Here is a 14,080-nt window from a genome sequence, read left to right as displayed (position 1 = left end):
AAGTGATTTGGCATGCCTGACCTGTTCAGCAGAACTAACTAAAGTAAATCACACCGTATTGGTCTTATACAGCGTCACCTTATATGCATATTCATGCCACTGATACACAACTTAAAAAGCCAAAAAGCAAAGAAAATAGAGGAGAGACTAAAGGCCCAGCCAGAAAGTTGGTCTGGAAAGTCAGCCTATATTTGATGAAGCCAACACATCTCTGAAGGCCAACTGGGATAGCAAATTCTACTTCTGTCAAAGCCATCAGTCATGCAAGGGGCAAGGTCTGATCAAATATCCCCTAACTAAAGAAAAATTTGTTAAGCTTCAATTTTTACTCCTCTTATTAGCTATTGATACATCATTACACTAAAAGCGTATAGGTAGACTTTTCAAAAGGAGGGATTGAAGGCTTTGGTTGCTTGTTTGTGCTTGGAACAACAGAAATAAATTTAAGTTAGAAAGTTAAAAAAAATTAATGAGGAGCTACATGTGGTGAAAATTAAATATTCTGCCATAAACCCGCATAATTTTATCCCCTTTAGGTATAACCACTTTAAGGAATTTCCCACAATTATTTTTCATTTCAATAAAACATGTTCCAAAGTTAAACTCCAGAAATTATTTATTCAATAATGAAACAGCCTTTATTTACAGCGTTCATATTTCTGAAAATTTACAGTTCATTTTTAAGGTCTGTAAGCTACAGCTTTGGAAATCTCCACAATTATTCTTTATTATTCTCCACTGTTATTCTTGAAGAGTTTATAGCTTATAGTTTGAAAAAAAGCAACGTCCATTCTGTTTTGGCTAACAACAGGATTACCTCTACTTTTTTTTCTATTTCACCTACCACATTTTTGGGAATCTGAAAATGCATGATAAGAAATGTAATTTATTTCAAGAATCTTACAGTCACATCTATGCTATCCACATCTATCCAATTTGTCACTGTTCTGTTAATCTAGACATACCGGTACACAGAAAAGCCCACAGTTGTAGCTATGGGATGAACTGCAGCCCTGGGATAACTACTCCATGCCCAACTGACCTCTTCAATTACTTTCAACCTACTAATTCATGTTTCTCATGTAACATAAGATTACCATCACTCCTGCCTCCTGCGGTCCAGCTAACTTAGAAAGTTGCCTTTAAAAAAAAGAAAATCAGCTTCTCCTGAAAATGTTTTTCAGCTCTTCATTACTCTTGGATTAAACCTGTCCAGGTGCTAGTGTAGGCAAGATTTATCCTAGACTAACGAGAAGTTTTTTAAACCAAAAGGTCAACAGATTTATTCTGGGGAAAAGACTTTATTACAGGATAATCAAATGCATTGGAAGGATGCTAGACCCTGGCCCATTCATTCAACATTTGAGGCTATAATAAGGCCATTTGGAGTATCTGGACCCAAGCATATTACACATACACAAAGCAGGTGTTAAGCACTGTGTACAGTCCCCTCATCATTTCTGTAAAACACATGCCACATTCAAAACACAGCACAGTTACAAGAGAAATAAATATTTAATCAGCAGCTTTTTGATCTGCAGTACTCAGTCACGACTCCACCGCTCGTTTTAAAACCTTCTCAACTCATGATGACAAAACTCCATACCACAGCACATCACTTTCTACTTCAATACTGTTAGCAAATCCTATATATCTAAATGATAACCCCTGCACAGCACTGGAGACTGTCAATCGTACCATGTATTGTATATATCACAGTAACGGAAAAGCAATGGAATCACTGACTGTGTACTGTGATCTGTAAGTTTTATAGCTTAAACTTATGTGTACATACATACATACATGTGTGACATTAGAACATATAATCAGTTTATATTAGATTAGATTACATAAACTAGGTACATCACCACACTTCAATGTGAGCTACTTCTTTTAAACAACTTCTGAAAGATAGTGCAAAGGCTAAAACACCAGCTGCGGTCTTACTTTCCCCCTGCAATGTCTTTCCTCCTTTAATGTGGCTGAAGTAAAGAAAAATAAAAAGAGTACATATTGCAGATATTTTATTACCTTTCATACTCACTTAACCACAACCTAATTATTTCTCTTTTAAATCTACATACTCTTTCAGAGCCACTCCAAGACCAAACATCTGCAACTCCAAGCTTGGACAACAGCTGTGGACTTTTTGGTTGCTCTGCCATCTGACCAGCTAATACCAACACCACAATAAAATACCCTGTTTCTTTTGTTTCCTGACGTTAGAACTGAATGGTGAGAACAGGGCTAAAATCTGAAAACTGCAATGGGAATTTCAGCGATTCACCTCTCTGTTCTTCCCTGCTCCCCCTGTGGTGATTATGTTTGTCGTTCTCCCTACTCCTTACAGCTACTTAGGCTGTAACAAGGAGAGAATATAGATGGTTTGAGAATCAAATTATGGTGCATTATAAAGGTTAAAGTTGTGTATATATATATATATTACCTGTACTCACTCTTAAGAACTGAGAATGCAAAATTACTGTTTACGCTAATTTCAAAACTTTTAGCAATTGTACATACTAAAGGAGTACTTGGTTTCTCTCCCAGTGAAGACGAATGAATTAGGAACTGACATATAAAAAATAATATAATTTACAGGGAATGCAATTAAGAAAAATCTTTCTCTTAACCATAACTTATGTCTGTTTCACTCACACCAAACATCAATTTCTGAAACTCTTGTTATGAAATGCTTTGTTCTCTGCTATTGCAGGATTCTTTGTTTCACTTTGGGTCTCACTATTGATGACAAAGGTCTGAGTTTCACAATTATGGAGTGTGATGCCATGATTTGCAGTATGCTTCACACTACATTTTTGAAGGAAGGAAATGGAAATCAGTGGGTCAAAACTTAACTACAAAATGTAACAGGTTACCTCAAATGCCCTATTCAAAGCTAAGGAAAGTGGAACACATCTTCAAATTCTAGCATCTAGGCTACAGAAAAATCATTCAGCATATGAATGTCTTTCATTATTATGAAGATTAAGGCAGTAATATCGAACAAAGGGTTTGCAAAGTCACTCTACTGTAGTACATTTTGAATTATTTCAAAAGGATCATTTTGATTTGAGCCGTATATACATTTTTACATAAAACCTGTTCTACGGTAGTTATCTTCGCCTAGGAAAGGTCTAAATTTCACTTCTCCAAACTTTTATCATGAGCCACAGTTCCTGGGGAAAAGAACAGTTTGCCCCAGAGATCCGCCTAGATTTATTTCCAGGGCCAGAGACACCTTCTGGAGGGACCTCGGTGGGACAGAGCAGACCCATGAGAACGTCCTCCACCGTTACCATGCAGCCGCTCACAGTGTGCCTCCAGGTCCTGCAACAGTGCCAACCTGCCTGAGCGGACATGGGGAACCTTGATAAGCTAGCGGACAGACTCAGCATTCATTGACACCCATGAAACAACGCAGGGAAAGGGGGAGAGAGGCTTTAAGAGGAAAATGCCTTTCCCCAAGGCTTTTTTTGTCACAGGAGAAGCAGTGCTGTGCAAACACTAACACACAAGCTAAAAGCCCACGCAGTCCGGCTCCTCTGCACTGGAGAACTCCTCTAGCAAAAAACCATGGTGTGTGGGGCTCTGCCCCCTCCATTTCCAAAGGCAACACTGCAGCACACAAACTACAGGCAAATTTCCATCACTCAGTAGCTTCTGTAAGTTAAATTGATTTTGTTTCTTCCCCCAGTTGAGCCTGTCTTTTGCCCGTGCCAATAAGTGGGGAGTGATCCCTCCCTGTCCTTGTCTCGATCCACGAGCGTTTCTTTATATTTTCTCCTCATCCCACTGGGCCTGGGGGGAAGAGCGAGCGAGCGGCTGCGTGGTGCTCTGTTACCGGCTGGGCTGAAACCACGACAGCCGCGCACGGCATTACATCCCCAACTCCATCTCAGAAGACAGTTGCAGGAGCGCAGCAGGCAAGAAATGTAGCAAGAGGCTCAAGAAATAAGGCACGCTACCACAAAGATGAGGTGTCGGGTCCCAGTCTGGGGAGGAGGGGTGACACTGAATGGTATATAGATATAGATGATGGGGCATGAGGCCAAGGTCTTCCTTTGGGGGTGGACACATGAGGAACAACCTGAAGAGATGAATAGGAGCATCAGGTTAGATGCTGGTTTTTTCTGGGGATGACAGAACACAACCATGGTGTTCAGGTCTTATTTTTGGAGATAGGGAGGGTGCATTGGAACCCCTAATATCAGAAGGCAGAGGGATCACACTCACATTTGGAAAGCTGGTGGCTACCTCTTCTACTGCTATTGATGGTATTACCTGCCCTTGGCCTCACTGCCAATGCAATGAAATACTCTTGGCATTCAAGCAACTTCAACTTGTGAACTCCTGAACCCTAGAGTTTAATGTGAATAGCCCTGCTGCTTCACAAGGTCCTTAAAATTTAAGTCTGCCATTAAATACATGAGGACTTGCAGCAGCAGAGGCAATCTGCACACGAGTCTGGGAACTTTACAGGATTCCTGTTTGAATGTCTGAGGCTTAAAAACTGTGCAAGTAATGGATGCTTGAAATGACCACTGCCACATAAAGTATAAAAGATATAAGCACAGGATTATTACCGCACTGCAGGATCAAACAGCAGCAGAAACACAGCTGAGAAAAAAGATACTCTGATTTGAACATAAATAACTTCAATAATAGCATACAGAAAATTACTGTCAAAGCAAATTATGTTTTATATAAATGTTCTTTCTTTTAAAGGTCTGGCATGGTGTGAAAGTCAATCTTTAAAATTGTCACAGTCTGCAGCTGGCACTAATTGGAACCCTTGTTGGCAGTCTCCATAAGGGACCAAGAAGCGAGCGTGTCTGCAAGGCTGAATTACACTCGCTTCCTCCGATAGAAGCGGTCCCCTCAGATCAGGGCTGTGACACACTGGTGGGCTTTCATAGAGGAGATGCCATTTCAGATGCCTCTGTAGTAAAGGCTTTGAGAACAAAAAAGCCTCCCATTCTCTAAGGCTGTCCATCTGTCAAGCTTTCACATGTACCAAATTCACTCTGTTTTCTCCTTTATTAGCACTGTGGCAAGGTGAGCCCCATGAAGAAGCTGTTCTTGAATTTCAGTGCTTTATGAAGACCTATATTTACCTCTAGCCAAAATAATCCTCCTCTCCACAAATACCCAAAGTTGTCCAGTTGCTTATATTCTCAACTTTAAGGCTATAATCTTTGTAATTGAGTTACCAGAATGTTAGTCAAACACTAAATAAATACCTGTGCGTGCTGTATAAGTGTCTTGGTAAGGCTGCTTGAATATCAACAGCAGTGTTACACTGATATCTAACTGCTGAGCGATGTTACCTGCAGTCCTCTACCAGACAACGTCTTACCAGCTCCTTCTTACTACATTGTCTTTCAATTAATTCTGGAGTGCAACTCTTAAATATGCAGAAAACTCTACATTGACTGGGCCGCCTTCCTTAGGCAACCATTTTCCTACTTACACAGATCCATGACGGTCTGCCTCAGCCCCTGAGAGAACTTGAGGTTAAACCTCAAGATAGAGTAGAGGACATATGAGGAGTTACTAATACTGGAGTTGTCTACTCCAACAGAATCAGTATTTGCTCATTTTGGCCGGTGTAAAAACCAAGAGCCAGATGGCATGCGTGTATATCTGATGGACCGAGACTTTCACCAAGTCCGACTGTTAGCACGCTACTGCCACACGATCACAGCATAAATTACTTCACGCTGCATGAAGATGCCATACTGCCAAGGAGAAAAATGTAACACTTACTCCCCTATTAATTAGTTGTTCAGCTGTCCTCTTCTAATTAGACTTTCTACACATTAGTTTTAAAGGATCAAAGACAGATAAAGTGGGATAATATTGGTCTCTCAGGCCACTCATCCAGGCCAACGTTTCAGTGCTAGTTTTCCCATCATTAACTGCCAAAGCCTCAGAAGCTCTGAGGAAAAGTTAATTCTCAAAGTGTAATGAACAAAACGCGATATAAGCCAGCCCCAAGATACCTGTTGATGAGACATCTTTAGGAATGGTGCTATGGAGCTACTATACAATACTATCAAAGTAAAATATTTACAGCACAGGGTGGACTCACCACGGCAGGGGCAGTTCCACTCTCCTGAAAATGTCTCTTCTTTATTTGTCAGACTATGCTGTTTCCATCAGACTACGCTGTTTCCATCAGACTGCAATGACTTTTAAAGGGCACTTCTGTGGGCATCTTGAGCGAGCCCTTTCAGACAGGGTTTCTAAGTGAGCTACGTCCAATGGTTTTCCCATTCCGCAGCTGCCCAGGTGCAGAAGCCAGTAGGCTCGCAACAGCTGCCCACTGCCCACACTACTCAGGTACGTTAAACCCATGCAACTAACTTGGAATCACTTATCTTTTGTATTAACGTACTTACTGAGGACTTCCAGCAACTTGGATTGTACGGAAACACCAAGGTTGCAGGACAAAATGCATAACGTGGTAAATTCTAACCGTTCCACAATATCCAACCCAATGCTGACGTGAAAGATTAAGCTATGAAACAGCGGCATGAACCAATTCTCTGGTGCAGCCACCAGAGACCTAGCAATGATTATGAAATCTATTCCAATTACTCCATCATTTCTTAAATTCAACCTTCAAAAATGGAGCCATCATGAGTTTGTTACAGTTGCATACGTGGTCAGAGCAAAATCTAATTTGAAAAATGCTAAATGTAATTACAACATCCTTCTAATTTTCTAAATTTTTGTAAATACATCTGGATGTTCAAACTGGATTCAGAGTACATTTAGCTGGGAGAGGGAAAGAAAAGGACTACAACACCTTGAGTGCTTTTCTGTACAAGTCCCACATGTTCCTCTACATTATCTGAATTAGATTAAGAGAGGCTTTCTTGTGCTGAATTTCCAGCAGTTGCTTAGACATCTTGATGCAGTCTCATAGCCACTTGAGTTTTTACTTCAATAGTGGAAACAGGCAAAATAATAAAGCTTAAAGGACTGAAGGAAATCATGAGGTAACTTTCCAAACCCTGAAAACTGGTGTTATTCCATTCACTTATCTCAGTGCAAAAGAGAGATTAACAGTACAATCTAGCAATTGAAAAGGATGTTTCAGAGAGCAAATATAACTCTAATATTCACATAATGAAGCCTCATTGGTTTCTTACTTTTTTTTCTTTCAAAGAGACACAACGTAAATTTTCACTTAGGAAAGACATTCCCTCTTCTAATGGTTTATTTTTAATATCTGTTTTTGCTGACACTATGTTAGAAAGTGACAATCATCCCTTTACTTAATAATTTTTTTCTCTAGTCTGGCTGCAGCAGACCTCTCCTGCCCCATGGGAAGTGAAAGTTTTGATTTCATCCATGCTGGGCTACTTCTCTTCGTTTCAAGTGGCAGAGCGGCATGCTCTAGATGAGGACATCTTGACAATGGGGAAAAAAGAATAAAAGAGAAATAATAATTATTTGAATAGTCACACAGTATCAGGGAAAAAGTCAGTAGCAGAAGACCAACAGCTATGGTGATGGTTTGATGATACACTAAATCAGGCTTCCAGTACCAGATTGAAAAAATCTGTGGCCGTGCGCTGCACAGCTCTGGCACAGTGTGTGAACAGTGTCTATCAATGCCAGCATGCTCAGAAACCTAAATAAAACAGATTCTATACAGGATCAGGTATTTCCTTCAGCAAATGCCATAAAGTCAACGCGCTTCTTAGCACAGAAGTCAACAAAAACTTCATGGCACGTCTAATGGCTAATTTCACAGAAGTGTAACTCTGTGCCTAGATTAAAACTGCACTGGTGATTAGCAAGCAAGGTGCAGCTCTGCCACCACAAACCGTGAAACCAAAGCTGGACCGACAAGTGACTGCTTATGGCCACAATGCCATGAAAGAATGTGAAGAGAAGTGCGTTTGCTGTGATGGTCACAGCATCTTCTAGCAGCAGGCAAAGTGACGCTGGTGCCTTCCACAGCGAAACCCTGCCTCGAGCAGAGCTCTTCTTTGCCTACCAATGTCTTGACAAAAGTCAGGCGGTTGATAAATTAATATAATGCAAATACTGCCTCATTAGTGCTTCTACTCTCCCAACAGTCTCCCCCTACTCTGATTTTTGTCATAGGTGGACATACTTCGGACAGCGAGTAGATTTACTGTATACGCAGGTGCAGCATTTTGCATGGTGAAGTTTGGTCAATCTGGATAGTACAGCAGTTAGTTAAGAAATCACTAAAAAGAGTAATTCAATAAAATGCATTATCTAATGCCAAACACTTTGAATAAATAATTATGGCAATGAATTAAAATAAACACCAGTATAAACTTGTTCTTTGCCGAGAAACAAGGAAATCACATACGCTAAAAGTACATTTCAAATTGGAAATAAGGAAGTGAAATAAAAGATAGTTGAAGATGTCAGAAACTGCAGAGGAGTGAAACCTGCATCAATAACACTGCAAAAGAGATCTATGGGAGTTACATATTAAAGAGGAGGAAAGATCACTAAAAACGAGAAAATCTTAAAGATATTTTTATTATGTGACAAATTAACCATAAGCTTTTATGATCAGAGCTTCATTTTCATTTGTACTGAAGCATTAGAAATCATTACAGCTGCTATTCATAATCTGTACGGCACTGGCATTTTCACTTTCAGGTTAGGGCACATATGTAGTATGAAAGGTCAGGCATTCACATACATCCCTCATTCCTCCAGCTATTCAGTTTTTTCTTTTCCTTAATGCTTTTCAAAAAGCAGAACATCAGATAAATTTTACTGATTAAATGTTAAATGCTTTACAAGCATCTTGTTTTAAAGAATCATCTGAGTTTTAATTAATAATGCATAACATTCACATAGAGCTATTTTGTGTCCAAAGCCCTTCACAGACATGATCTAAGCTCTAAGTAATCCAGTAAATAAAGAAATTAAGAAGAGGAAGATGCATTCAGAAATGAGATAAAGCTCTGGAATTTTGAAGAATATTGTAGTTTCAAGCGCTATGTTATATACTGTTCTCAGTTCAATATTATTAGCTTTATTATTGTTCCTTAAAAACCCCACATGCATTCAAAGAGTAAATGGCATTTTTCTTTCAGAAGCCTGAACACTATTATTTTTGCTTTTAAGTCCTATCTGCTTTTTTGGAATCAGACTATCCAATCCAATGTAAGAGCATCTATACTCTTTGTTATGGAACACATTGCTATTATTACGTTTTAAATAATTAAAGATCGATGGAAAAAGTTTTAAGAAATAAGTGTTCCAACAAAACAAGATTCATTCAATTCCTCATTAAGAAAAGTTTCAGTGGTCAGTGGCTTGAGTTTTGTGGGTATTATTATTACATCTGCAAGGTTAGATGATGGATACTGAGCTGCAGAGACTAATGCAGAATGATTTTTGCTTACTGAGTCTGGAATAGAAAATTGGTTGGTCAGATGCCAAAGACGTATCCATGTGCCACTGAAGCAGTGTAAGTGATGGCAAATGTGATTTTATAATGATTTGGATGGGCGGCGAAGGAGGCTACTCTGCTTAAGCTACTATGCACGTGGCACAGTAATTCAGACAGCAGCAGTCCCGACGTGCAAACTGTTTGGTTATATTTGTGTCCCCACACATTATTTAATATATTTAAGATGTAGACTGATATGAGGAGAAATTGAGACAGAATTGTTGCCAGCCAGTTAAGCACTTGCTTCTGTTAAATTGCATTAGTTATTAAAAAGTCCTGCCATGAATATATACCATATATCCAGAATGTTTAAAATTCAAAGGTTCACCTCTCTTTTTTTCTTTTAAAGGATGCATTTATTTATTGTGCTAAAACCAGTAAGACATGACTTTAAAAATCTACTCTATTTAAAGTTCTTTCCAACCTTGAAAAATCATATTCTTAATTTTCATTTAATACATCTAAATATTTATGCTGGTTAACTTAATAATGTATTTCTGCTGTTATACCCGTTATTTTTCCCCCTTTTGTATCAGTAGAACTACATAATTTGTTCTACATTGTCCTTGGGACAAAGAATCACTAATACAAGCCTCACTGAAAAGTTACAAAGCAGAAGTACGCTGCATGTAAATGTGGGCCTTAAGATAAAACTTAAATTACACTTAAGCAGAATTTCTTCCTTGATAAATGCAAAAATACTGCGAAATATAGGGGAGGAAGGAATGTTTGAAAAAGGGAGAAGAAAATTACCCTGCAGACACAAACCAAGCATAAAATACGAACAGTTGCATTCTTCTATCCACACAGAAAATGACGACATAATTGCAGTGCACTCGGAGGCACCAGTGTGAGCTTTGTCTAGATACAATGGGGAACAACAGCAATAAAAATACGATGCTGCTCTCTTCAATATCACTTATACCCCCCCGAAAATGCCCGCACTTGCAGAGCCAAGCCGGTGCTTCATTCTCCGTACCAGCCAAACTAAAGTTCACTCAGGGATAAGATTCGCACACGTGCTGCATTCAGGCCAGCCCCAGCCCACCAGCCACGCTCTGCGCTGCAGCAGAAAAAAAAAAAAGTGAAAATTAGCCAGTTTTATCACTGTCCTCTCCTGCTCCTTAGAAGCTGTGGGTAACAGTCAGGACTGAAGAGAAGGACAGCAAAACGTCTCTCTGCTTTTTAGGAAGACAGTGAGCAGGAGGAGGGAAGCTGTTTGTGGAGGAGGCAAATACGTAACTCACCATATAGCTGCAGCCAGAAGGTGGTAGGAGGGAAGATGGATATTGGTATGGGGAAAAAAGAAGAAAGGACTGGCTTCATGTGACTTGCTAAATTAATTTTACAGGTATTTTCTAAATAATTCATCTGGTATACTTGTATTTTTTTCAGCTAGATTTATGTCCCCTGTGGCTTTGTTGCAAATATTTTGATAAAGAAATTAAAATTTGATTATATAAAAGAGTTTGGTTTGATTAAGTAGAAAATTGTGAAGCATAGGTATGGGAGTGTTAAGTTTGAAATGTAGTCATAGGAACTTAGGAACTTTAGAAAATGTACTATGTGTAACCATAAGAATTCAAGTCTAAAATCAGTTAACCCCAGGAACATTGACAAAGATTTGTTGATTTGTAGTGTTTTGTTTTAAGAAACGAAGGAAACCGTTATGGACACCAGTTTGCTGCTTGGAAACCCCTTGCCCTTCCCACCTCGACCTAATTATCGAGGATTCCAATCAGTAGAGTTAAGAGATTAACCAATGATTGTTTTAACATAAGAATATTAATAAGATGGTGTGACTGAAGGACCAATTATTAGAAAGGTTAAATTTAAGGATAGACATAGTGTGCACTTTTATGTAAACTAATGTAGATGAAGGTGAGAATCGTACTGCGCAGAATCACCTAAGAAAGGTCAAGAAGCGGACAAGTGAGGAAGACTACGGAAGACTACCAGAGGACTCCTGAAGACCACCAGAGACCTTCACTGTGCCCGCGTGAAGAGACATTTATATATGCTAATGATTTATCGGAAAGTTAATGATTATGTATAACATTTTCCAGAAATTTAGTGATTATATATAACAGGTGTGTATTTAACCCGCACAGTTAGACTAGCCAGGGGCACACGATAGGTGGGGCGAACCCCAGCGCTGCAATAAAGTAGTGCCTGCTTCTTAACTTCTCATTGCTGTTAAGGAGTTTTATTCTGGATTTTCGTAACAGCTTGACAGTGCCCCCGGCTGCAACTCCGAACCAACCCGTCAATAACCGTCTCCGCTGGGCAGAAGCCAGCGCCGCCGCGCGTGGGCTGTGCTCGCTGTCGGCAGGTTTCTGGGATGGAGCGCAGAGATGCTCGCCTGTGAGCTGCAAATAGGTTGAGGTGAGAGACTGCAGCCAAGGGGCTCAGTCCAGCCAGCACAGCTCAACGCCCCCCGGCACCCATCCCAACAGGACTTCAGCGGCAAGATTCACCTCGAACTGTCTGACGGCATGAGGTACCACTGCGTAAAGTACTTCTCTCGATGCTTTCTGTTATCAGAGGGACAGCTGCAAATAGTTTCGCCCATCTTCAGCATGGCTACATGTGACTAGTTTGGGCTAAAAGCCCCAACTTTAAACAGCTGGAGCCCACAGAGGCATTTTCAATCAGGTATGGGAGCCGTTTTCTTGTTCAAAAATGACCCTGGTCTGTCACACACCCAAAGAGGGGCTGCACACAGGGTTTAGGCACCTCAACTCCCCTACCGGGCTTTGGACACTGCAGGGCTGGCTCCTGTAGTCTGAGCCAACTCATGCTGCATAAAAACATCTCCCATATAAGCAAACAAAACAACTTCAATGAGTCTGAAAAATATGCAACATCAAGGTTTCCCTTCCACACAATAACTCCTATAAAGAACAACCCAGGGGTTTGCAGTTTTCTTCTCTTGGGTCAATGCCCCATTCTTCTTTTGAACAGCTTATACTTCTGTTTCATCGTTAGTATGCTGAGGACTTTCATTTAAAGCTAGTTGATGAAGTCATTAGGCACCTCAGATATCCCTCACTTCAGCTGCAATCATGAGATAAGCATAAAAAAAAAGCTTCAAAAGTCTTATCTTCTTCATTTGTACACACTGACAACGATCTATCTGAGCAAGAATAAATTCCTTGTTCCAAGGACGCACATTAAAATTCAGTTCTCAAAGGGGACATAACAGAGGATTTAGCATGCAAAGGATACATGTTCTTTAAAGGCTATATGTCAAACTGCAAGATTAAAAATAGACTTGTCAAAATTGAGTCTGACAGAAATCACCGTAACATCTCCTATGTGCCAATGGACATAATATTCTTCATTAGGTAGTCACGTAGTAATTTTTCTGGGGAACCTGGAGACTTCTCTGGAGTCTAATTAGACTGCAAATGTGATTTTAAAAAAAGCAAATTAAACCATTATTTTAAAATTACATTTACTGCTGATGCAAACTGCTAGATTATGAGTATTGGCTGGCAGTTTCTTCACATCTACAGGTCAGTAGTTTTTCGCATACACGAAAGCAAGAACAGTTATGAGTCCATCCTCATGCATAAGTTTGCCCTTTAGGTTGAATCTGTCAGCAAAAAAAGTGGATGAGAGCAAGAACAAGATCTAAACAGATAGGTTACAGAACACTGGTAATGCATTTTTATCACTTACAACCCAAACTAGGTACAAAACTGGCCAAGTGCATTTCACTAATTCCTCATGTCATGTATGGCAAGAGAAGAATGAAAAAAAAAAAAAAAAAAACAAAAAAAACAAAAAAGAGTTCAAAATTATTTGTCTGTGAATCTACAGAAAATGATCCAACTATTGAAAGTCTTTTAAACCTTGCAGATCCTTTTTCTTTTTGTTTGTTTTCAAGATATTTTTCATTCCCTAATTCTGTCCTACCCTGAGTTTTTGCATTTCAGTGATGCTAAAAGATAATCTCAGGACATGAGCTCTTAGTCTACAAAGGATCAACAGCCACAAAATTGTACAAAGAAAAGAGGCAAGGGAGAGAAGTATCCTTATAGAACCAGATTCTCAAAGCTAATCATTAAAAAGAAAAGTGGAGGAGGGAGATCTGAGAGCTTTGAGAGGATTTATTTTGTTTGCTTTCCTCCCTCTACCCTCAGCCCAGCTGCAGCTTCCTGAGAAACATTCAAAGTTCATACCTTCCCTGGGGCTCTTCTGAAGACACGCTCTCCAGAGGGGAAGTTCCAGGAAGGTCACCTATGAAGGGGATCTTTGCCCCTCAAAATCCAGAAGTCCAGCATTTGAACCATGTACTATTAGTATTTTTAAAGGCAATTTAGAAACACTACACTCTCCTAGTTCTTTGCTTCATCTTGTGAGACCAAATATCTAACTTCTGCTTTGCTGTTCTGCATGCTGCTGTTGCCAATATCATTAACCTATTTATTCAGCCTGATGCACCTCAATGTTTTGCACGTGGTGGTGACTTTGTACTTCACTCGCAGTGCTGCTGCTGCTGCTTTGCCGTACGTTGGGGCAGCGTCCCCGTCCGAGCCACTGGAGATGCTTATGGATCCCTACAGCTATGACTTTAGACCTGCCGCTCCTTTCATCTCAGTTCCCAAAGGGCTG

At 39.9% G+C, this 14,080-nt stretch overlaps 1 protein-coding gene across 7 annotated transcripts in view; it reads right to left on the bottom strand.

Annotated features, from left to right (window-relative positions):
• FRMPD4 (FERM and PDZ domain containing 4) overlaps positions 1-14,080 on the bottom strand; it is a 410,476-nt gene that overhangs the window by 32,710 nt on the left and 363,686 nt on the right. The window lies entirely within an intron of this gene.

Source organism: Accipiter gentilis, chromosome 31 (genome assembly GCF_929443795.1).
Source record: "Accipiter gentilis chromosome 31, bAccGen1.1, whole genome shotgun sequence".
Taxonomy (NCBI): Eukaryota; Metazoa; Chordata; class Aves; order Accipitriformes; family Accipitridae; genus Astur; species Astur gentilis.
Note: the sequence above shows the minus strand (reverse complement) of the source record. Positions and strands in the feature narration are given on the sequence as shown.